Source organism: Mirounga leonina, unplaced genomic scaffold (genome assembly GCF_011800145.1).
Source record: "Mirounga leonina isolate KUSES-001 unplaced genomic scaffold, KU_Mleo_1.0 Mir_174, whole genome shotgun sequence".
Lineage (NCBI taxonomy): Eukaryota > Metazoa > Chordata > Mammalia > Carnivora > Phocidae > Mirounga > Mirounga leonina.
The window spans coordinates 68,007,282-68,029,631 of NW_023270451.1; the positions used below are offsets into that span (position 1 = coordinate 68,007,282).

Here is a 22,350-nt window from a genome sequence, read left to right on the forward strand (position 1 = left end):
GCCTTAATAGTCATTATGCCAAGGTGCCATATTTTGGGACATTATGTTCTGAACCCCATCAATAATGATGATAAATCATATAGCTTGTTAATGATGATATCCAAAAGTAATTATTTCCAGTATGAATACACCCATTAATCTACATAGCTAATTCTAGATTCTTTTCCTTTTACACTGCCTTCTGAGTTATTATAGTGGCTTATCAATTTTACGGTCTTTATAAAGGATCTTTTGGGTATTCCAGAAATCATTGATTTTATTTTTTTCTCTTACTCCTTCCCTTAGGTAATGTCTTTAAATCTCTTTTGTTGGTTAGTGGACCCACGTTTTGTTCATTAGGTATTTGGCTTGCTTTTGGTGGATTTTCACAATGTAATGCTAGCACATAATAAGTGCTGAATGTTTGTGGTAATAGAGCTGAGCCCCATCATGAACCATTGATTTGTAACATACTTCTCTCCCCTTATCAGCTCAAGTACCTCTGTCCCTTGAATATATGTAACTCCTGATGCAGTCACACACATGAAAACTTTAGTATTTTCAGCTCTTGTATGTAACATTCTTGGTTAGATTCTCTGTCGGATGTCACTGGTAATTAAGCCTTTGGAAAGAGCCCAAGAGTTTTCAGACTCAGTTGCTAGACAATAGCAATAAGAACAGTAAGTAGTATATAATCACATGATGATACTTGGCAATTCTAAAGCAATACTAGTTTTATTGAAGAGCATTAGGTTAAACCAGTTAAGACTCCTTTGGCTGAAAACCTACTTTTTAGATTTTATAGTTTTATTTACTCTTTTTTTCTTCAGAGTTGTTCCTTAAATATGTAGCAGAGATCATGATAGATAAGTATCTGTACTTAAAGACTGGGATACTCATCAAGGGGGCTGTTGGCTTAAAGAGAGCAAGGATGATGGGTATTTTGGGGTTTGCAGTCAGACTCTTGAAGCCTGTGTCCCAATCTTGGGGAAATAAATGAAGGGCACCCTAGGAAGATTGGGGCCTTGCCAAGATGTAGCACAGTATCAAAGAATACTCTCTTTAGAGCACTTATAAATATGAATTAGTGCTTACAATAGCACTGTGGTAAGCAATTATAGTTTACTAATGGAAAGGCCAAATAAAATGAAATTCAATTAATGTTTGTTAAATGCCATTAAGCACTCCACTTAGTGTTTGTCCAAGGCTCCAGAGCAGACAGCTGTAAATGCAAAATCCAAATGCTGCATTTTGCCAAGAGAGCATCTTAGTTTCTATATTTGTAAATATAAATAATTCCCAAATTATAAGGTTGTAATACAGAAATATATATATGTATTTAGATCTTATTTATTTTAGAGAGAGAGGATGCATGTGCTTGCAAGTGAGGGGAGAAGCAGAGGGCGAAGGAGACTCAGACTATGCACTGAGTGCAGAGGCTGATCCTGATATCATGACCCAAGCCAAAACCAAGAGTCCGATGCTTAACCGACTGAGCCCCCCGCCAGGCACCCCCGAAATATATTCTTTAGCAGAGATAAGAATGCAGATGTTTCAAAATATACTTATTTAGATTTTTGTTTCATGAATTTTCAAAGGGGTAAAAAATTAGAAAAACAAGCAACAAACCTAGTTTAGTTGTATCTTTTTTGCTAAAGTATTATGATTTAGTCAAATCAAACACAAGGTAAAAAACTGAACTTGTTCTGTAAACACTTCAACCAAATGCTTATTTGACTGAATCATAATATGAACACTTGGTTAAAGTATTACAGGATAAGAACTCAAGTTTAGCTTTTTTTTTACCTTGTGTTTGAAGTGTTAATATAAGATCTAAATGAAGATGTTTTACAGATAGTCAGAACTGGTGTCTAAGTGGAAATTGAAGGAGGGCGTCAAGAAATAGCTTTGGAAATTGTTATGAAGGGCCTAATCATAATGGTAGCTATACTTAGAATCATTGTAGGGGGTCTAACAAGATAAGCTTGGGCACAAAGCACCATTAATAGACAGGAAGAAGAAAAAATGTCGGCAAAACTACATTATTATCCTTTAATATAATTTTACCTTTGTATAGCTTTTTATATCTTTTAATTCAGTTAAATCCATCATTTTATTTGATACTGAAATAGAGTTTGAAATATACTAACTGACTTTTTAGTATAACATTAGTTTCAGGGAAGCTATTACTGTTTTTTTAAACTATGATTAAAAAAACTAGATACTTTATGTTTAATTATTTTGTACATGATTGGTACATTGTTAATATTTTTCAAAGAATAGCAGTTTTGTTGAAAGTAGAGCTAGTCTTTTAATTTTCTTTCTGAATCTCTTTGTTGTACCATACTGCTGTAAAATCATCAGTGTTCATTAAGCCAAAACAGTGTAATCTACAGGCTTTATTTCAAAGATCTAATTTTGTAAAGAGACTTGAAGACAATATTATAGCCACCCTTTATTTTCTCTGAGCTAGGTCATCAGCTAAGGAGGGGAAGAGAAAAAAGGCTTCAGAAATTTTAGTAAAATGGTGAAAATTTGAAGTAGTTTTTTGTGGAGTATGAGCAAGTGAATTAATAAAAAATATAGCAGGGTTTCAGAGTTAATCAGAAAGTATAGAATTAAATTTTCTAAGTCACATTTTAATTAATTAATTAATTTTTAAGTAGGCTCCACACCCAACATGGGGCTCAAGCTCATGACCCCAAGATCAGGAGTCATATGCTTTACTGACTGAGCCAGCTGGGGGCTCCTCTAGTAGTCACATTTTTAAAAGTTGGTTAATTTATTTGTGTATTTTTAAGTAAGCTCTATGCCCATTGTGGGGCTTGAACTCATGACCCCAAGGATCAAGAGTCTCATCCTCTACCAACTGAGCCAGCCAGGCGCCCCATAGTAGTTACATTTTAAAAAGTAAAAAGCAACAAGTAAAATTAATTTTAACGATATATTGTATTTATTTATTTATTTATTTGACAGAGACACAGCGAGAGAGGGAACACAAGCAGGGGGAGTGGGAGAGGGAGAAGCAGGCTGCCCACAGAGCAGGGAGCCCGATGAAGGGCTCGATCCCAGGACCCTGGGATCATGACCCGAGCCAAAGGCAGACACGTAACGACTGAGCCACCCAGGCACCTGATATATTGTATTTAGCCAAACAAATCCAAAATGTTATTTCAATATGTAATCAATTTGAAAATTCAGATATTTTGCCCTTTTTAATTTTTATTTTTAAAATAAAAAAAAATTATTTATTTTAGAGAGTGGGGAGGGGCAGAGGGTGAGAGGGAGAGAGAGAATCCCAAGCAGACTCCCTGCTGAGCACAGAACCCTATGCAGGGCTCAGTCTCCCCACCCTGAGATCATGACCTGAGCCAAAATCAAGAGTCAGACACTTAACCAACTGAGCCACCCAGGTGCCCCTTGCCCTTTATTAGACTTAATCTTCAAAATCTACTGTGTTGTTTTGGCAGCACATTTTAATTTGGACTAGCCACATTTCAAGTGTCCACCAGCTACATGTGGCTAGTGGCTATCTATTGAACAGTATCGTTCAAAAGTAAGTAAAAATTAATAAATTTTGAGCTGCATAGATACTGTCATCTGTTATTTACATGAATGTATTATTTTTTCTAACAGTTCTTGGGGATAAGGCAATTCATTTGATAGACCTGGTTTGATGAACTCAGGGGAAGTTGATCCATTAAAAAAAAAGGTGAGATCCAGTTAGAAGGATGTTTATTCTACAGGAGTAGGCAATGCTAATACTAAATTTAATACCATTATCCAATAGACATGTCCACCTTGCCAGATGAAAGCTGGCTTCTTGTTACCCTTCAGCTATGTACAAGTGTGTATATCCTTTAAAAATATAGAAAAAAGGGCGCCTGGGTGGTTCAGTTGGTTAAGCGACTGCCTTCGGCTCAGGTCATGATCCTGGAGTCCTGGGATCGAGTCCCGCATCGGGCTCCCTGCTCAGCAGGGAGTCTGCTTCTTCCTCTGACCCTCCCCCCTCTCATGCTCTCTCTCTCTCTCATTCTCTCTCTCAAATAAATAAATAAAATCTTTAAAAAATAAAAAATAAAAAAATAAAAATAAAAATATAGAAAAGGTAGTATACTACATAACAACATTCTACATCTTGCTTTTTTTCTACTTAATATATCTTACAGCTACTTTGTTTTTAAAGTCTATAGTCCATTGAATGGATGTACCATAATTTATGTAACCAGTTTGCTATTTATGGTTGTTTTCAATATTTTGCCCTTATGAACAATGGCATAATGAATATCTTTGTATTAATGTATTGATGAATGTCTGTAAAATAAATTATTACAAATAGAATTTCTGGTTCAAAAGGTAGGTTTTTTTTAATTTTATAAATATTGCCAAATGCAGTAGAGGTTATACCAGTTAATGCTCTCAACTAGTAGTGTGAATAAACTTTTTCTTAAATAGAACTGATTCTCAAAATTTATAATTAAAAAATTTTTATTGTGCTGTTCTAACAGAAGAGGCATAGGTAGGGGCACTTGGGTGGCTCAGTCGGTTAAGCGTCCCGACTCTTGGTTTCAGCTTAGGTCGTGATTTCAGGGTCATGAGATCAAGCCCCACATTGGGTTCAATGCTCAGCACAAGTCTGCTTGAGATTCTGTCCCTCTCTCTCTGCCCCTCTGCTTGTGCTTGCTTTTTCTCTCTAACATAAATAAATAAACCTTTAAAAAAAAAAAGAAGAGGCATATAGGTAGCCCCCTTTTGTCCTGAGATGATCCTCTTGAGCCACCTCAGAGTTGGAACCCTTGGGTTCCAGAGTATAGATTGAAAACACCGATTGTAATCTAGCTCCCCTTATTTTTTATGTATGAAGAAAAGGGTTCCAAAGAGATGGAGCTATTCCTCCAAGACTTCCTCAAAGCAGAAAAATAGGAATGGCTCTGAAATGTATGAAAGGAATTTCAGAAAGGAATTTCTTAGTGTTCTCTGTAACAGATAAACCGCAATTAATGACTTTTTGAGAATCAGACCTTTTAAAAATAACATTTGAAGTTTGATTTTGTTTTCATAAGCTTCATGGTTAGTGGAGACATTGGCAGCTCATGGCATTGGAGTAGAGTAGGGAACTTGATGGTCAGGGAAAAAGTAAGGGAGGATGTCCCTGCCTTCATATTTCTGATGTGATGATAGCTGATCTGAAAAGCAAAAGGGGGCAAAGACTAGCTAAGGAAGATGAGGTGGTATAGAAGAAAAAAGATCTAGAGTGCCTAGTCCAGTGCCTGGTCCATAGTAGCTGCTAGTTATGCTAGTTCTGTGTTTGTGGAAGTATAGATTGGTCTAACCATTTTGGAAGGAAGTACTCAGTCAGATTATACATTACGTATACCCCATGATCCAGAAGCTCTTTCCCTAGGCATATATCTGAAAGAAATGCTCACACAGTATATAACTGGTTGTTCATTATGGTGTTATTTGTTTACAGGAAACAAACTTGTTGTCCTACTCTTTCCCTAATGATGGGTAAATTATGACACACTTATACCACTAAGAACTATCAGTTTGAAGCAGTGGACTAGATGTGCACATGGCAACATGATGTATCTTAAAAACAAGGTACTGAATAAAAACAGAAAGGAACAGACTGGGGGCGCCTGGGTGGCTCAGTCGTTAAGCGTCTGCCTTCGGCTCAGGTCATGATCCCAGGATCCTGGGATCGAGCCCCCCATCGGGCTCCCTGCTCCGTGGGAAGCCTGCTTCTCCCTTGCCACTCCCCCTGCTTGTGTTCCCTCTCTCGCTGTGTCTCTCTCTGTCAAATAAATAAATAAAATCTTTAAAAAAAAAAAAGGAACAGACTGGGATGTGTAATACAATAGCATTTATATAAATTAAAAAATGTATGTAAGTAAAACACATTGCACAGTTTGTAAGAAAATATGTAAGCACATTAAATATATTACAGCAATTGCCTCAATTGAGTGCTAATGGGAGTGGGATAAAAGAGAATAAATAGAATAAAAATATGTAAATGTAAAACTTCATTTCTTCAGTGAGGTGATGTTTGAAGCATCTATTGGTTGACTAGGAGGGTATCTGCAGACCACTACCCTGTGTCTCCCATTGTTACTACCTTTGGGAGTAATATTTCTGATAACAAATTATCATTGGAACATATTTTATTGTTAATCTAACTATACTTAAAGTGAATATTTGGGGTTCGTGTTTCTGAAATCTTCCTCTTTTTTTTTTTTGGCCTTTATTTCCTCTTCACTTTTTCTGTTACTGTATGTTCTGTTTGGTTGGTACTTTCATACAGAATATCCTAGCCTCATTGTTTATTTCTCATTTAGGTACTACTTGTACAGCCAGCACTGTATGTTGTCACTCTTAGAAGATGATACTGATACTTAGTGATGAGTCGTATGAAACACTCTTCAGTGTCCTCTTAGATAATGGCCTTTTTTTATTAAAGGAAGGGAAAAAATACTTAGAATAAGCACTCACTGGTCTGATCCATTACCCTGTATAATATTTATGTTATTTATCTAGCTTTTCCTAAGAATCTCTGCTTAGGGCAAATAAAAATAGTGACTCCTAGCAAGTTCTCGGGGGTAGCAGTGAGATTGTGGGTAGAATATAATATAGGAAACAAATGGCCCCTACCTTTCTGCAGTTTCTGTTGCTAGAATGACTCGTCCTTTTGTAGGTCATGAACTTTTGAGTAGCCTGAGTTTTGAGTTAGCCTTAGTTGAAGTTTTGGTTGTTAATGTGCACCACCCAGTCCGGTGCTCCAGATTAGCAACTAGAGAAAAGAGCGGTGATGGAATTAAAGTAACCTTGGCAACCATTATAATGTAAATGAATCTCCTCGGGAAGGAAGTTGTGAGCGTGGGCACTTGTTAGGACATTCCTTTATAGTTTTTCAACTAGAGCTGACTAGCATTTTGCTATTTTAAAATTCTGGTGTAGCTGCTCCTCAGATACCATCAAGTCCTGTGCCACTCTGGCCTTTTTCAATTTTCTGAGAAGCTAATACCATGTTTTAATACATATATAAAACAAAATGAATCTCCAAACAACGTGCTTATTCTCTTCATATACATGAAGACCTCTTTTTCCTTTACTAACATTACCTTTTTCTCATTGCCTTCTGGCACTAACATTGCTGCAGCTCTGCACCAAATCTCTGATGCACAAAGGAAGCCACTTAGGTTTCTGGAGAAACAGTGTGGTGTGTATCTAATAGACCCTGATCGCCAAGATTTGGCTTATGATAGAACTGATAGTGCCAAGGCTAGAACTTAAGTAGCATGAGAGAGACACATCCTTTGTTTCAAATCTTAATTTTTTGTTTTTGCCTTTAGGCTTTAAGAAATAAAATTTTTTACATGTTTTGGAGTTTTAATGCGGACTTACTCTTTGTGGATTTAGACATTGGATGACGAAGGGAGTAACAAAAGTGAAACCAAAGTTATTACCAAACTGGGTTGAGTTGCTAAATTAAGTACTGTACTTGTTTACTGCCTCCCAAATGAGTCCAGTGATTTTAACAAAGAGTTTATGAGTGAAAAGCTTGGGGTTCTTATTCAAGTTTAACCATTGTTATACTGTTGGTGCTAAGCAAATACTTCATCAGCCTCAGTTTTCACTTTGTAAAGTAAGATTGAAAACAAGGACTCTTCCCATTGTGGGAAATATTTACAAAAGGGGCTAAAATATAACTAGTGGTGTGGTCAAGAAAGTCATCTGATGTAAGACAAATTCTAAATTATAGGATAATAAGCTTTACATATCCTCTTTAGCTTCCTTCAGTAAAGGCTTTTAAATACTGTTACTTTGATTTTTAAGCCTCCTTCCTCCGACCATACCCTTTTGTTGAGTTGTCATTCAGATCACCTCAGGTACTCCTTTGTAACAACTGTTTTTTTTTTTCTTTAAAGATTTTATTTATTTATTTGAGAGAGAGAGAATGAGAGAGAGCACATGAGAGGGGGGAGGGTCAGAGGGAGAAGCAGACTCCCTGCCAGCAGGGAGCCCCATGTGGGACTCCAGGATCATGACCTGAGCCGAAGGCAGTCGCTTAACCAACTGAGCCACCCAGGCGCCCTGTAACAACTGTTTTTGTTGGCTTAGCCATCAACAGGTAAGTTGATCCTGAACTTCAAATATTTGAGCATTTATTATATGAAAAGCTTAGAACTGTGTGCATGGAGAATAAATTCAAAATATGTAAAAGCATAATACCTGTCTTTTAATTTAACAGTCATTCAAATACTTGGAAACAGCTCTGATGTTCCTTTTCCTGCCTCAGATCTTATTTGTGGAAATTGTTCCTGATTCTCTTGGTTGTTCTTCATATGATTTAGTTTGCCAGCCCTGTTAACACCTTCCTGGTTATCCTTTTCTGGATTTATTATATGGCCAGTGTTACCTGTAAGAGTTCACATACCAAATTATGGTTTTAGGCTGTTGCTTGACCTGTAGCAGTTTTTTTTGTTCAGGTCACTGTAATGTAGGAAAGAACATTAGGGTTCAAAGCTGACAGCCAAGAAAGAATTCTTGAGACATCCTTGGTGCAAAAAGGTGGTTTTTATTAAAGCACGGGGACAGGACTGGTGGGCAGAAAGAGCTGCACCAGGATCATGAGGAGTGGCCCATTATATACTTTCAAGTTGGGAAGGGGTTCAGGGTAGCATAAGTCTCTAAGGAATTTGGAAGCAAGGTTTCCAGGACCTTGAGGAGGCTAGCTTTTGCCGGGAGAAGGTCATTTACTGTCTAATAAAACCTTAGTCATGAGACTCTTCAGGTGTATATTGGTGGGCCATATGCTTGGGGGGCTGTTTGCCAATACGTATCTTGGGGGGTTTAGAGATCAAGGAAATTTCTAAAGGAATTTTTATATGTTAAAGTAGTCTTACAGGATCCTGGGGGTGGAGGTTGGGCTAGGATTATCTTTTGCCTTTAGCAAAGTATTAACATGGAGGCAGTTGAGTCCCTCCTAGAGGAATGTCATTCTGCCTGTTTCCAGGACTTGTCAATGGGCTCTAGATAGTAGGGAAATTTAATAATTTTTCTTCTGCCTTTGTTTCCCACATCAACTGTCCTGTTATTTGGTAACTGAGTTTGTTTAGGCCTCTTAGGCTAATTATGACACCTCATAATGAAGGCTCATTTTGAACTTACACTCAGTTGTTAAAAAGAAACAACAGGTCAAAAATGGAGTCCCTTGTACTAACCCAATGTCACCAAACCAAGATTTAATACTTAACCTAATTGCAGTTTTGACCTTCCTCAGGAATGTAATCATAACTGGTCAGTCTGGAATTTCCTAGTCAGCCCCAGTGTGGTTATCCTGCCTAATAGACCCTGATTTTCTCCCAAAGGAAGGTGACCTTGCCAGAAATATTTTTTTCATTAATGACCCTTTTCCCATCCCCTCTCTGACTTTAAAAACCTTTCTTTTTCTTTTCTTTTTAAAAGATTTTATTTGTTTATTTATTTATTTGAGAGAGAGTGTGTATGTGAGGGGGGCAGGTTGGAGGAGCAGAGAGAGAGAGGGACAAACAGACTCTGCCTGTGCTGAGTGTGGAGCCCAGCCCAGGGCTGGATCACATGACCCTGAGATCATGACCCAAGCTGAAACCAAGAATCAGATGCTTTAACTGACTGAGCCACTCAGGTGTCCCCAAACCTTTCCTTTCCTTTTTCCTTTCCTTTTCTTTTTTCTTTCTCTCTCTCTTTCTTTGTTTCTTTGTTTGTTTGTTTCTTTCTTTCTAGATTTTATTTATTTGACAGAGAGAGAGTACACAAGCAGGGGGAGTGGGAGAGGGAGAAACAGGCTCCCCACTGAATGGGAAGCCCAGCCCAGGACCCTGGGACCATGACCTGAGCCTAAGGCAGACACTTAACCAACTGAGCCACCCAGGTGCTCCAACCTTTCCTTTTCTGTAGCTCTTTGGAGCTTCTTTCTGTTTGCTAGATGGGATGCTGTTCAATTCATGAATCGTTAAAGCCAATTTGATTTTTAAATTTACTCAGTTTGAATTTTTGTTATTTAACACAACTAAATTCTCAACTAATCATCAACTGATGTTAAAATTGATGTCTTACCAGTAGAATACTTTTCTTTAGATAACTGCATTTACATTCATCCTTGATAAATTTCATTTTGTATTTTCAGTCCATTGTTCTACCTGTTCAGATATTTATTTATTTTTGATTATATCGTTCATGGCCTTATCTAATCGTCCCAGATTTATATCACTAGCAAAATGTTTAAGCTACCTTTTAAATCTTCAGAGTGTTGATAAACATCTACCAAAGTAAGGCCAAATACAGAGCCTTGTGATAACATTAGAGCCTACCATCCGGATTGATGTTAAGCCATTGATTAATAATCTGAGGATGGTTGTTTAACCAATTTTAAATCTATTACCTGGCTAATATAAGAAATCTTATCTTGATTTCAGTAAGATGTATTTGACCTACTCTGTTATTTGTCTGATCTCTCAGTCTACTAATTTTGCCAAAAGTAAAATTAGGTCAGCATGACTTTTTTGTTATTGAACCCATTCTGGCTTCTGGTGCCCTCTATACCCCTTCCCTACCCTGCCATAGGCTGACATAGAATTTTTCTGGGAATCCTTGTTAAAATCTTAATCTGTAGTTCCAGGAATTTAGTGTGTCTTTCTTTTTTTCCTTTGAAATTGAGAAAATTGAAATAAAATTTTCTTATTTTCTAGTCTTCTAGCTTCTGTTTTCAATGATATATCATGGAGATCTCAATGTTTTAGGCTATAATTTATCTGATTCTAGAGATTTGCATGTATTAAAAAGCTACTGGATGCTCTTTTATTATCTTTTCTTCTGTCTTAGGCTTCAGTTTTCTCTTAACCATATGTGTTCTGCTCTTTCCAATCTGGAAGAGTATTCTTGACAAAGAAATATAGAAGCAAAATAAGAGTAGAATAGGTTAGATTTTTTATATTATCTTTTAACATGATGCAAGGCCCTGTCTCATCTTTTTGTATCCAACTTTGCTGGAAAAAGACTATTAGCACTGTATAAGCTTATATCGATCCTCTGTTATATGCCAAGCACTGCATTAGATTCTTGGACTCCAAAGATGAGTAAGACATAGTCTTTTCTCTTAAGGAAGCCACAATGTAGTTGGAGGCATACATATTTATATAAATAGCAAGATAATGGCTAATAGAGGATGTTTAAAATCCTGTGGTGGATCAACCAGTTGTGTTTAAGGGGATAGGTTTACATGAACCTTCACAGGGGAAGCTCTGTTTAAGTGGATCCTTAAAGGAAGTATAGACATTTTGGATGGATCAGGATAGAACTGGAGGAATAACATTTCTTTTATGAAAAACATGTAAATAAATGGAGAGAAGGGCCAACATGATTGAGAAATCTTAAAATAATCTAGTATGGTTGCAGTATGGAATATAAAGGGGAGTCCCAGGAAATAAGGCTGGAGAGACAAGCAGGACTGTATCAGAAAGAGCCTTTATAGTATGATAGTGACACATGAGTGTCACTGAAGGGTTTTAAGCAAGAGATGTGTTCAAAACCAGGGTAGTCAGAGTCCTTTTTTATGATATATAAGTCAGTTTAGGCTAGGTTATGTTGTGGTAACAAACAATCCCTCAATTTTAGTGGTTTATAATAACCAGGGTTTATTTTTTGCTAATGCTGTGTATTTATCATGTGGCCCATTTCCAGGACCCAGGCAAGAGATGCAGCTCTTGTCTGGGATATTAACCTTGTGGTAGAGGGAAATGAGCCATTACTCTGAAAGCTTCTGTTCAGAAGTAAAATGTGTAATTTCCTCTTATTTCTTTGGCTATAGCAAGTCATATGGCCAAACCTGACATCAACTGAGCAAGAATGTCTGATCCTCTACCAGGGAGGGGAAATGAATATTTTGAATAATAATGGCATCTATTTACATGCATCAAATTCTGTTTCTTTACTTTCAGGGATTACCCTGGAGCTGCTGATAGCCATGTTCCCAGTGATTTAAAGTAACCTGAGGGGGGCGCCTGAGTGGCTCAGTCATTGAGCATCTGCCTTCGGCTCAGGTCATGATCCCAGGGTCCTGGGATCGAGCCCCACATCGGGCTCCCTGCTCCGCGGGAAGCCTGCTTCCCCTCGCACACTCCCCCTGTTTGTGTTCCCTCTCTCGCTGTCTCTCTCTCTGTCAAATAAATAAATAAAATCTTTTTAAAAAAATAAATAAATAAAGTAACCTGAGGGAATGAAGCTAATAGTGTGCAAAGAAATGGGAGACCTGAGAGGCGCCTGGGTGGCTCAGTTGGTTAAGTGGCTGCCTTCGGCTCAGGTCATGATCCTGGAGTCCCTGGATCGAGTCCCGCATCGGGCTCCCTGCTCGGCAGGGAGTCTGCTTCTCCCTCTGACCCTCTTCCCTCTCATGCTCTCTGTCTCTCATTCTCTCTGTCTCAAATAAATAAATAAAATCTTTAAAAAAAAAAAAAAAAAAGAAATGGGAGACCTGAAAATGTCCTGGCAGCTTTAGTCTCTGCACTCCCTGGGGCTGCCCAAGTTCCTAAAACTTTCGTTGGTATTTGTGAGCTAATAGGAGAGTGCCATGATTGGAATTTTATTTTAGATTACTTTGGATGCAGTATGGAGAATGGGAAGAATGCATTAGAGTAGAAACAGTTAGTACCGTATGCAGAAAAGAATGGTTAGTAACCTTTTCAGATATGGAAACACAATCTTGGGCCTTAACGGTGGGATTGGAAAGATGAAGATGAACTTTTTTAGAGTCATTCCAGAGGTAGAATCAGGTTCTGGTTATTGTAGGGAGGAGTGAAAGAGAGGGAAGACAGTTATGGCCAGTTAGGACATTTGGGTGGATGGTGGTGCCATTCACCAACGTAGGAGGTAAAATGCGGTGGGAGAAGATACTTTAATTTTAGACATGTTAAGTTTGAGATGTCTGTGGAACATCTAAATGGGGATGACTAATAGACAAATTGGATATACTGTTATGGGGCTCAGAAGATGTAAAGAGTTATTACAATGGTGATTCATGGGATGTAAGGGTAGGAAATCATGGATAAGAAGGAAAAGGAATAAAAGAGATGGCCAAGACATTGAAAGTAAAAGGATCAGTGAGCTAAAGTCAATGTGAGATCATAGTAGGAGTAACTGAACAAGCAAGCTAAAAGGAGAGGTCAGAGAGCAAATTACCCAAATAAGCTCTTTTGGAGATGGAATGGTTTCTGGTGATGATAAGATCTGGGGTGCAACCGTGATAGTGGTTAGCTGAGATAGAATGAAGGAGAACATCATTAGAGATAAAATGAAGGAACTTGAAGGCCAGATCTTCATGGGCCACCCACATGCATTGTTGAATTCACCCAGTGTTGCACAACTTCTAGTTGTCTACTCAACATCCAGTTTTTATTGCTTCCTTATTAACAGAACCCAGGGCAATGTGCACTGGAAAAACTACTTGGAATTAAATTCAGCTGCATTTGACAGTAACCATCAATAACAATGGTTTATATGCACATAAAATACACTATCTTTGTTCATGTAAAATCATTGTTTTACATCTTTTATAGTATTTATGGTATGACATTCTGAGTAAGTTATATGCATGATTTATTAATTCTACTCACTTGTAACCCTCAGAATGTATTGTACTTATAAAGAAATACAGAGGTAATAAGTATTACAAGGTTGGCATGGTTACTCTGCAAAGATTGTCATTTTGCTCCATCATTCTTAGTATGTTGCTTCCGTCCTTTCATGGTTCAAGATGACTGCTGGAGCTCAAGGCTTTATTCCTGTATTATAACCAATCAAGAAGGAGAAAGGGCAAACAGCCAAAAAAAAAGGGAGGGGCCTTCCCAGAAGCCCCACCCAACAATTTCCACTTACCTTTCCTCTGCTAAGCCCAGGTTAATGGTGGAATTTAGGATGACTAGAATGTGAGAGACTTATTTATTTATTTATTTATAAAGATTTTATTTATTTATCTGACAGACACAGCGAGAGAGGGAACACAAGCAGGGGGAGGGGGAGAGGGAGAAGCAGGCTTCCCGCCCAGCAGGGAGCCCGATGCGGGGCTCGATCCCAGGACCCTGGGGTCATGACCTGAGTCTAAGGCAGACGCTTAACGACAGCCATCCAGGTGCCCCGAGAGACGAATTTAATAGATGGTAGTAGCTAGGAGAGGAAGAAATGACATAATTGAATGGCATGACCTTAATGGAGTTGCTTTATATAAGAGTGAGGCAATAGTGTTCTGGCAGAGAGTACAGCAATTGCAGAGGTTCTGAGGGGCCGTTATACCAGGTGATTTTAAGGAATAGCAAGGAAGCCAGTGTAGCTGGAGTAGAGACGGAGAGTTGTATGGATGAGGCCAGAAGGTAACAGGGAGACATACCATACATGGTCTTAATTGGTTATATTAAGGATTTTAGGCTTTGGCTTTTGTTCTAAATGAGATAGGAAACGACTGGAAAGTTTCAAGCAGAGTGACATGATCTGATCTAAGTTTTAACAAGATCATTCAGGCTGCAAGGTTGAGAGAATACACTGAAGAGGGTCAGGGGTGGTAGTAAGAAGATCAGTTAGGAGGTTACTGCAATGACCAGATAAGAGATGATGATAGTTTGGATCAGATAATAGCAGTGAAGATGGGAGAAGTGGTTAGATTCTGTATATATTTTGAAAGTAGAGCAAATTGGATATGCTAATAAATTCAACTAGTGTTTGAAAGAAAGAGGAGTTAAGGATGACTTCAAAGCCTTTGGCGAGAACAGCTTTTGGGATGAGAGTTAATAGGGGAAAAGTTGTCCAAAATGAAGATAATTGATATAGCGACCTACTGTCAGTGTAGTTAGTATCTTCCAGTTTCAATATATTCCTGTTTCTTGTCTGCATCCATTTCTTCCTTTTCAGTATACATTTAACTGACTTTCAGTACATTCATTCACTGTTTTGCTCAACAAATGTCTGTTGAGTAATTACAAAGTGTTCCAGCCTTTATCAGTTAGGTTTTCTTTGGTTGCAAGTTGATTTAAGCAAAAAAAGAGAGTGGGTAGGGGAAGGAGGATATTATAAGGATAATAAGAGTAACTCACAGAATCAAAGGAAATGCTGAAGAATCATAGGTGGGAAGAGCCCTGAACTAAACTGTCATATCAGAGAAGTTTAGGTAGCATAATGGACATAATATTTTTATCAGGGTAACTTTATCTGGATAAATCACTCGTATCATTGAGTATCTAATTTAATAATGATACTGAGCTAGATGCTGAGGTAGGAGTGGTGGTGGAGGAGGCATCCAAAGCTTGAATAAAATAGAATAAATATACTCAGAAGGGGGGCGCCTGGGTGGCTCAGTCGTTAAGCGTCTGCCTTCGGCTCAGGTCATGATCCCAGGGTTCTGGGATTGAGCCCTGCATCAGGCTCCCTGCTCTGCAGGAAGCCTGCTTTTCCCTCTCCCACTCCCCCTGCTTGTGTTCCTCTCTCGCGGTGTCTCTCTCTGTCAAATAAATAAAATCTTTAAAATATATGTATATATATATATACTCAGAAGGTTTTAATAGAGTAGAATTAATAAATCATGTAGTAACTTATTCAAATTAGAATGTAATAAATACCATAAAAGATGAAACAAAGATGACTTTATATTAACAAAGATGACCGTTTTAGTTTAATTTTTAAAAGATTTATTTATTTTAGAGAGAGAGAGAGAGCATGCAGTGGGGGAGGACCAGAGGGAGAGGGGGAGAGAGAGTCTTAAGCAGACTCCACACTGAGCATGGAGCCCAACACAGAGCTCTATCCCACGACCGTGAGATCATGACCTTAGCTAAAACCAAGAGTCGGACAGTAAACTGACTGCATCACCCAGGTGCCCCTGTGGTATAATTTTATTTTATTTTATTTTTTTATTTTTAAGATATTATTTATTCATTTGAGACACAGAGATACAGAGAGAGAGAGAGCATGAGTGGGGTGGGGAGGCAGAGGGAGAGGGAGAAGCAGGCTCCCCGCTGAGCCAGGAGCCCGATGTGGGGCTCGATCCCAGGACCCCAGAATCATGACCTGAGCCAAAGGCAGACGCTTAACTATCTGAGCCACCCAGATGCCCCGCCCCTGTGGCATAATTATAGATATAGATAGGTTTTAAAGGAAAGGTAAAACAATGAAGAGAAACTTTTTTGTTTATTAATACAGCATGAGTATATTTTGTTATGAAGAAATAATAAAATATGGTATGTCCATAGAATGTAATAATATGCAGCCATCAGAAATTATGTTGTACAAGTATACTTAATGAGAAGGGGGATTGGTCATTATGGGTTTCTTTTTAATGATCATTATGTTTTAAGTGAAAACAAAAAATGGATTATAAAATAACATGAGTAGAAAATGTCAATTTAAAGTAAGAAAGAGAGGATGTGTGTGTGTGTGTGTACATGCATGCTCTCCAGTTTATTGAGTTTACCTTAGCCTTATTAAATTTGGATATTAGTGTGGATAATATATTGGAGGTGGGGGTGAGGGTAGTTTTTTTTTTTTTAAGATTTTATTTATTTGAAAGAGGGAGAGCACAAGCAGGGGGAGCTGCAGAGAGAGAGGGAGAAGCAGACTCCCCACTGAGCAGGGAGCCTGACATGGGCTCTATCCCAGAATCCTGGTATCATGATCTGAGCTGAAGGCAGATGCTTAACCTACTGAGCCACCCAGGTGCCCCAGGGGTGAGGGTAGTATTGAAGGCAAAGAAAACAGGCTGTTGTAATTATCTGAGTAAGAGAGGATAAAGGCCTTTCCTATGACAGGAAATGGAGGAAATCTAATAAGAGAGGTATTAAGATGATAGAATTGATGGAATTTGGTGACATTTTTGTTGGGGTGGATGCTCTGTGTGATAAGAGAGGAGGATGAGTTTCTAATCTTGTATGGTTGGATGAATGGTAGTACTAATTCCTGTTTCTTTCTTTTTTAAAGATTTTATTTATTTGTCAGAGAGAGAGAGAGCACAAGCAAGGGGAGCGGCAGGCAGAGGGAGAAGCAGGCTCCCTGCTGAGCAAGGAACCCAATGCAGGACTTGATCCCAGGACCCTGGTATCATGACCTGAGCCAAAGGCAGACACTTAACCGGCTGAGCCACCCAGGCATCCCAATTCCTGTTTAGTCCCAATTCCATAGTCCTGTAACATGAAAGTAAGAGCATTGAAAATGTCAAATTATCTGTTTTAAGAAAAAATCGATGGGGGCGGTATGTAGAGAGACAGAGATGAAAGTGAGAAATAATTTAAGAGTTTTTAGACAAACTTCCTATTTTGATCTACTCCCCTTTTACTCTTAGTTCTTATTTATTTAATTTATTTATTTAAGATTTTATTTATCTATTTATCAGAGAGAGAGCACACAAGCAGGGAGAGGGGCAGAGGCAGAGGGAGAAGCATGCTCCCCGCCAAGCAAGGAGCACAATGCGGGACTCGATCCTAGGACCCTGGGATCGTGACCTGAGCCGAAGGCAGACGCTTAACCAACTGAGCCACCCAGGCGTCCCCTCTTAGTTCTAATTTAACTTTAGCATTTGTGGGATGACCTAAATCCCTGTGCTATCTTTAGGATCTTGTTTTTATCATTCATTTTTATCATAGACCCTAAACTCATTTTATTGTAGACCCTAAAGAAGTTCAATTTGACAAGAGTATCTTGCCTTTGTTGAAACAAATAAACAGACAAAAATATCTTGAAGATTGCTTGGTGGGCTGGGTTTCTCTTTTGGTAGAATGTTACAACTTTTTGAAAATAAATAGATCTCTTGACTTTTAAAAATAGCTTTATTGAGATATAATTACATACTGTAAAGTTCACTCATTTTAGGTATACAATTCAATGTTTCTTTTATGTTTATAGAGTGTGTGACCATTACCATAATCTAATCTTATTTTAGAACATTTTCAGCATCCCGAAAAGAAACCTGTAGTAATCATTCCCCTACTCCTCCCACTCCACTCCACCCTCACCACCTCTAGGCAACCACTAATCTATTTTCTGTCTCTATAGATTTGCCTGTTCTGGACATTACATATAAGTGGGATCATATAATACTTATATACCTCTTGACTTTTGAAGTGTTTCCCTTCCTCAGTTGATTATTTTTGTGTTTCATATTTTTAAAGGTCACTTGAAAGTGTATAGTATTTATAGCTCTATCTTGCCTGATAAATTTGCTTGATTCTTACTTCATACTTGTGTCCTATCATTTAATACAATACTTTGTACATAATATATATCAAATAATTTGTAGTATTTCATGGTTTTTTATGGACATTAAAATATATGCTTTGTTGATATTGTCCCAATGTCTGAATTTCATTTACTGTTTCTTATTTCCATTTTCTCCCCTATTTACTTGTTAGCTGAATAGTGTTTATACTTACATTACTTGGTAGGAAAGAGGACAAAAGTTTACTGAAAAGAAAATGAAGCCCTTTAGGAAATTGTTAGGTTTATCATTTTTTAAAAATCTTTTTTATATTTAAGTAATCTCTACACCCAACATGGGGCTCAAACTCAATCCCGAGATCAAGAGTTGCATGCTCTACCAACTGAGCCAGCCAGGTGCCCCGAAACTGTTAGGTTTATCTTAATACTTAATTTCTCAGTTCCTTTAGATCTTTCCTCATTGTATAATCTGGGTCACCCTGATTGAAAGATTCTGCCTTCCTAATGTAACATCAATTGTGTTTAGAACTGCTTTGGTATACCTGCTTGATTGGTGTCCTCTCCATTGTGTTCTTCCTCACCAGAGCACAAAGAGATTCAGAAAGGATGATAGAGTATATACATTCCTTTAGTTAGAATCTAATTAGTACAAATAACCTTGGATCTGTGAGTGCTATCTCCTATGTGTGATAAAAGGCAGAAGATTTTTCTTTTTTTTTTTCCTTCTTCCTCTTTTTGAGTTTTGCTGCCTATGGCTTTTTTGGATTTTTTTTCTGTCATAGGCTTTACATTTGACAAAAGGTGAAAAGCGCACTTGAGATTCCTGTAAATTGCCAGATAAAATATAACAAACATTATTTTAAATTCCATAACTGAGCTTATAAAAAAAAAAGTAAGGAAAATCCTCAAGGGCAAAAATGAAGGGTAAATTAAAAACTAAAGTGGTTAAGTACATCAGTTAAAACTATGGCTGGCCCTAGGTAATGAAGAGGCTTCAGTTTTAACAGCCATACAGGAACAGGAGACATTCCTGCCTCCCTCCATTATGCTAGGTTCCTCAAAAGGTGGTCACACCATTGAAAAGATGATCTAAAAAAACATCTGCCTAGTGATGTGATGTCACACACTGTATGAGTTTGTCCACACTGTATGAGTTCTAGATGAAAAAGTTTTTTTCTGAGAATTTGTTACCAAGGGCTTATTCTCATGTAATTTTGGTTTAGAATGTCCCTCTTTCTCTGCAGTTTAGGAAACCCAAGGCTGAGAAATTAATGTGTAAAGTAGTCCTGAATTAGTGACAGTCACATAGCATCAGGCTGAAGCAAATGCAAAACTTCTCTATGGGAATATCTTCAATATAGGCCATACAGGATTCCCACAACCAAAAGTGCTCTAAAGTGTTTTTTTTTTTTTAAATAGAACTTTAAAAAATACAGTCATCAAAATTTAAAACTCAGTGGACAACATCAGTGATAGAATGGATAAATTGTGGCATACTCAGGGGCGCCTGGGTGGCTCAGACAGTTAAGCATCTGCCTTCAGCTCGGGTCATGATCCCACGGTCCTGGGATCAAGCCCCATGTCGGGCTCCCTGCTGAGCAGGGAGTCTGCTTCTCCCTCTCCCTCTGCCTGCTGCTTCCCCTGCTTGTACACACTCTCTCTCTGTCAAAAATAAATAAAATCTTAAAAAAAAAAATTGTGGCATACTCATACAATGGAATACTATTGGAAATGAATAAATTGTTGCTATGTACAAGATTATGGTCTAATAAAGATAATGCTGAATGAAGGAGGCCAGACACAAAAGAATATGTACTATATGATTTCATTTATATAAAGCTATGAACTCTTAACATATGGTATTAAAAGTCATGATAGTGAGGGAAAGGACAGTGACTGGGAGGGAGGATGAAGGAGGTTTCTAGAGTGCTGGATTTCTTGACCTGGGTGGTAGTTACATGATTGTTTCACTTTGTGATAATTCATTGAGTTTATGATTTGTTTACTTGCTTAATCTAATAGAAAGCAGGAAAGGAAAGTGTAATATAGAACAGAAAGGATAAATAGAAGGCATAGTTAAAGATGGTAGAAATTAATTCAAATGCATCAGTAATCATACTAAAGTAAGTGAATTACACTTACCACTTAAAAGACAGATTGTCTTTTATAGTGTGTTTCCAAGATGGCTGGTATTAATTCATTTCCTTTACATGTATGCTATTCTCCCTCCTAAAGATCAAATTTATTCCTCCACTCATCTTGAATCTGGGCTGGCTTTAGTGACTTGTTTGACCAATAGAAGGTACCAGAAGTGACATTTGGGGACTTTTAAGGCTAGGTCATGAGACGCTTTTGCAGCTTCCATCTATCTTTCAACATTGTTTTTTTGGAATGCTCTCCCATGGAATATAGTCTGGGAACCCAGCTGTCATGCTGTGAGAAGCCCAAGCCAGATGGAGAGGCCCAGCTGAGCTCCCAGCCAGCAACCAGCATCAGCTGCCAGCCATGTGAGTGAAGAAGTCATCTTGGACATCCCAGTCCCAGCAGACATCATATGGAGAAAAACCCAGTCCCCAGGCATATGGACCCAGTGTAGCCATCTTCAGCCATTAGAGCCACTCTGCCTGAAGCCCTAGATGTCATGGAGTAGACACAAACTATCCCCTATAGTCTGTCTGAATTCTTGACCCTCAGAGTTATGAGCATAATAAGATGATTGTAGTTTTATGACATTAAGTTTTGGAGTATTTTGTTCGTAGCAATAGATAATTGAAAAGAATTTGGTACCTGGAAGTGAGGTGCATCTATAACCTAAAATTTAGGTTGGCTTTGGAACTTGGTGGTGAGTAGAAGCTCACTGTTAGTCAGGTCTTTAAACACAGTGAGAAAAGTGTTATTGGAGGCGGGATAACAGGGAATCATTGTCATATAAATGGTACAAGGTTTGTTAGCATTGTCAAATGTGGTAATGTGGAAGATAGAAAATGTATCCAATGAATTGGATTTATCCAAAGAGATTTCTAGGCAGAATGTTGGCAAGTGTTACCTAGCTGTTTCTAACTGCCTATATAGAGGTGAATGAGGAATGAACTATATTCAGTTTTTAAGCAGGACTTATAGGGGAAATGTTTCTAACCCAGGATCTGTCATGTTTTAAAATAAAACTTTTTCTCATCTCCAGTTGCTCTGGATGGCCAATGACTTAATGAAATGGCTTCAGAGCAAAGGTAAAATTCAAGATTCTACCAATAAAACATGGCCTCAGAGTAAAGATCTCAAAGGTGCAAATATAAATCCCTTTGCAAAGACTTCAAAAAGATATAAGAATAGAATAGAATGTTTTAGCTAGATAAAAAGATGTCCAAAGATCTTAAAGGAATGCTTCTTACACCTTCTCTGTTAAATAATAGGGGTTCTAAGGATCCTAAGGATGTTTTCTTACTGTAGCCTCAGAACACAGAACTTAAGATAGAGAAGGTTGGTATGGCTGTGTCTCCTGGAGTGAACTCCTGTAAGAGTCATAGGGGGTCTATAAGGTTTTAAACAAATTGTACTAACAGAAGCAGCTTCAGCTTGGATTAAAAAGGAACAGAGACAGTAAAAACTGAAAATAAACCTTTGGACTTCTAATCATCTACAAGAAGGAAGCAGGCCGAGAAGGCTACTCCATTGCAAACATTAATCATCTCTTATGTGAAAGGAAGGACGACTCAGAGGTGGAGCCGAGAGTTTTGGAGAATCACTCTCAGAGAATAGGATTGGGCTGTAATCAAGGAACTGGTGACTTGTGTCTGATTAAATTTCAGAATTGCTATGGACCAGTAACTGCTATGTGTTTCTTGTTCCTTCCCCTTCTTCCTCATATTTTGAATGAGAGTGTAATTGTGGTTATCCTGAGTCAGTCTCACTGTTGTACGTTTGTGTGTTGGGTGTGTGGGAGCAGATAATTTGTTTCTTTATTCAGATCAAGAGGAACTATACTCCAGTAGCTGTACCTGAGGAACTGCATCTGAGGAGCCTCAATCTCACCTGGACCTGAATTAGATAATCAAGATTCTGGACATCAAGCTGATGCCATTATGAGATGAGACTTTTGAAGGTCTTAGAAGAGGGTGAGTGTGTTTTGCATGTGGGAGGGACTTG

General features: G+C 38.2%; 1 protein-coding gene across 5 annotated transcripts in view; it reads left to right on the forward strand.

Moving 5' to 3' along the window:
• AHCYL2 (adenosylhomocysteinase like 2) overlaps positions 1–22,350 on the forward strand; it is a 164,589-nt gene that overhangs the window by 14,977 nt on the left and 127,262 nt on the right. The window contains exon 2 of one of the 5 annotated variants that reach the window (XM_035021085.1): positions 22,172–22,319. The exons of 3 other annotated variants lie outside the window; for them this stretch is intronic. The gene's annotated coding sequence lies outside the window, so the exon portion shown is untranslated. Of the gene's footprint in view, positions 1–20,742; positions 22,320–22,350 lie in introns of those variants that run through there. One more of the 5 variants, XM_035021086.1, reaches the window with a different exon arrangement.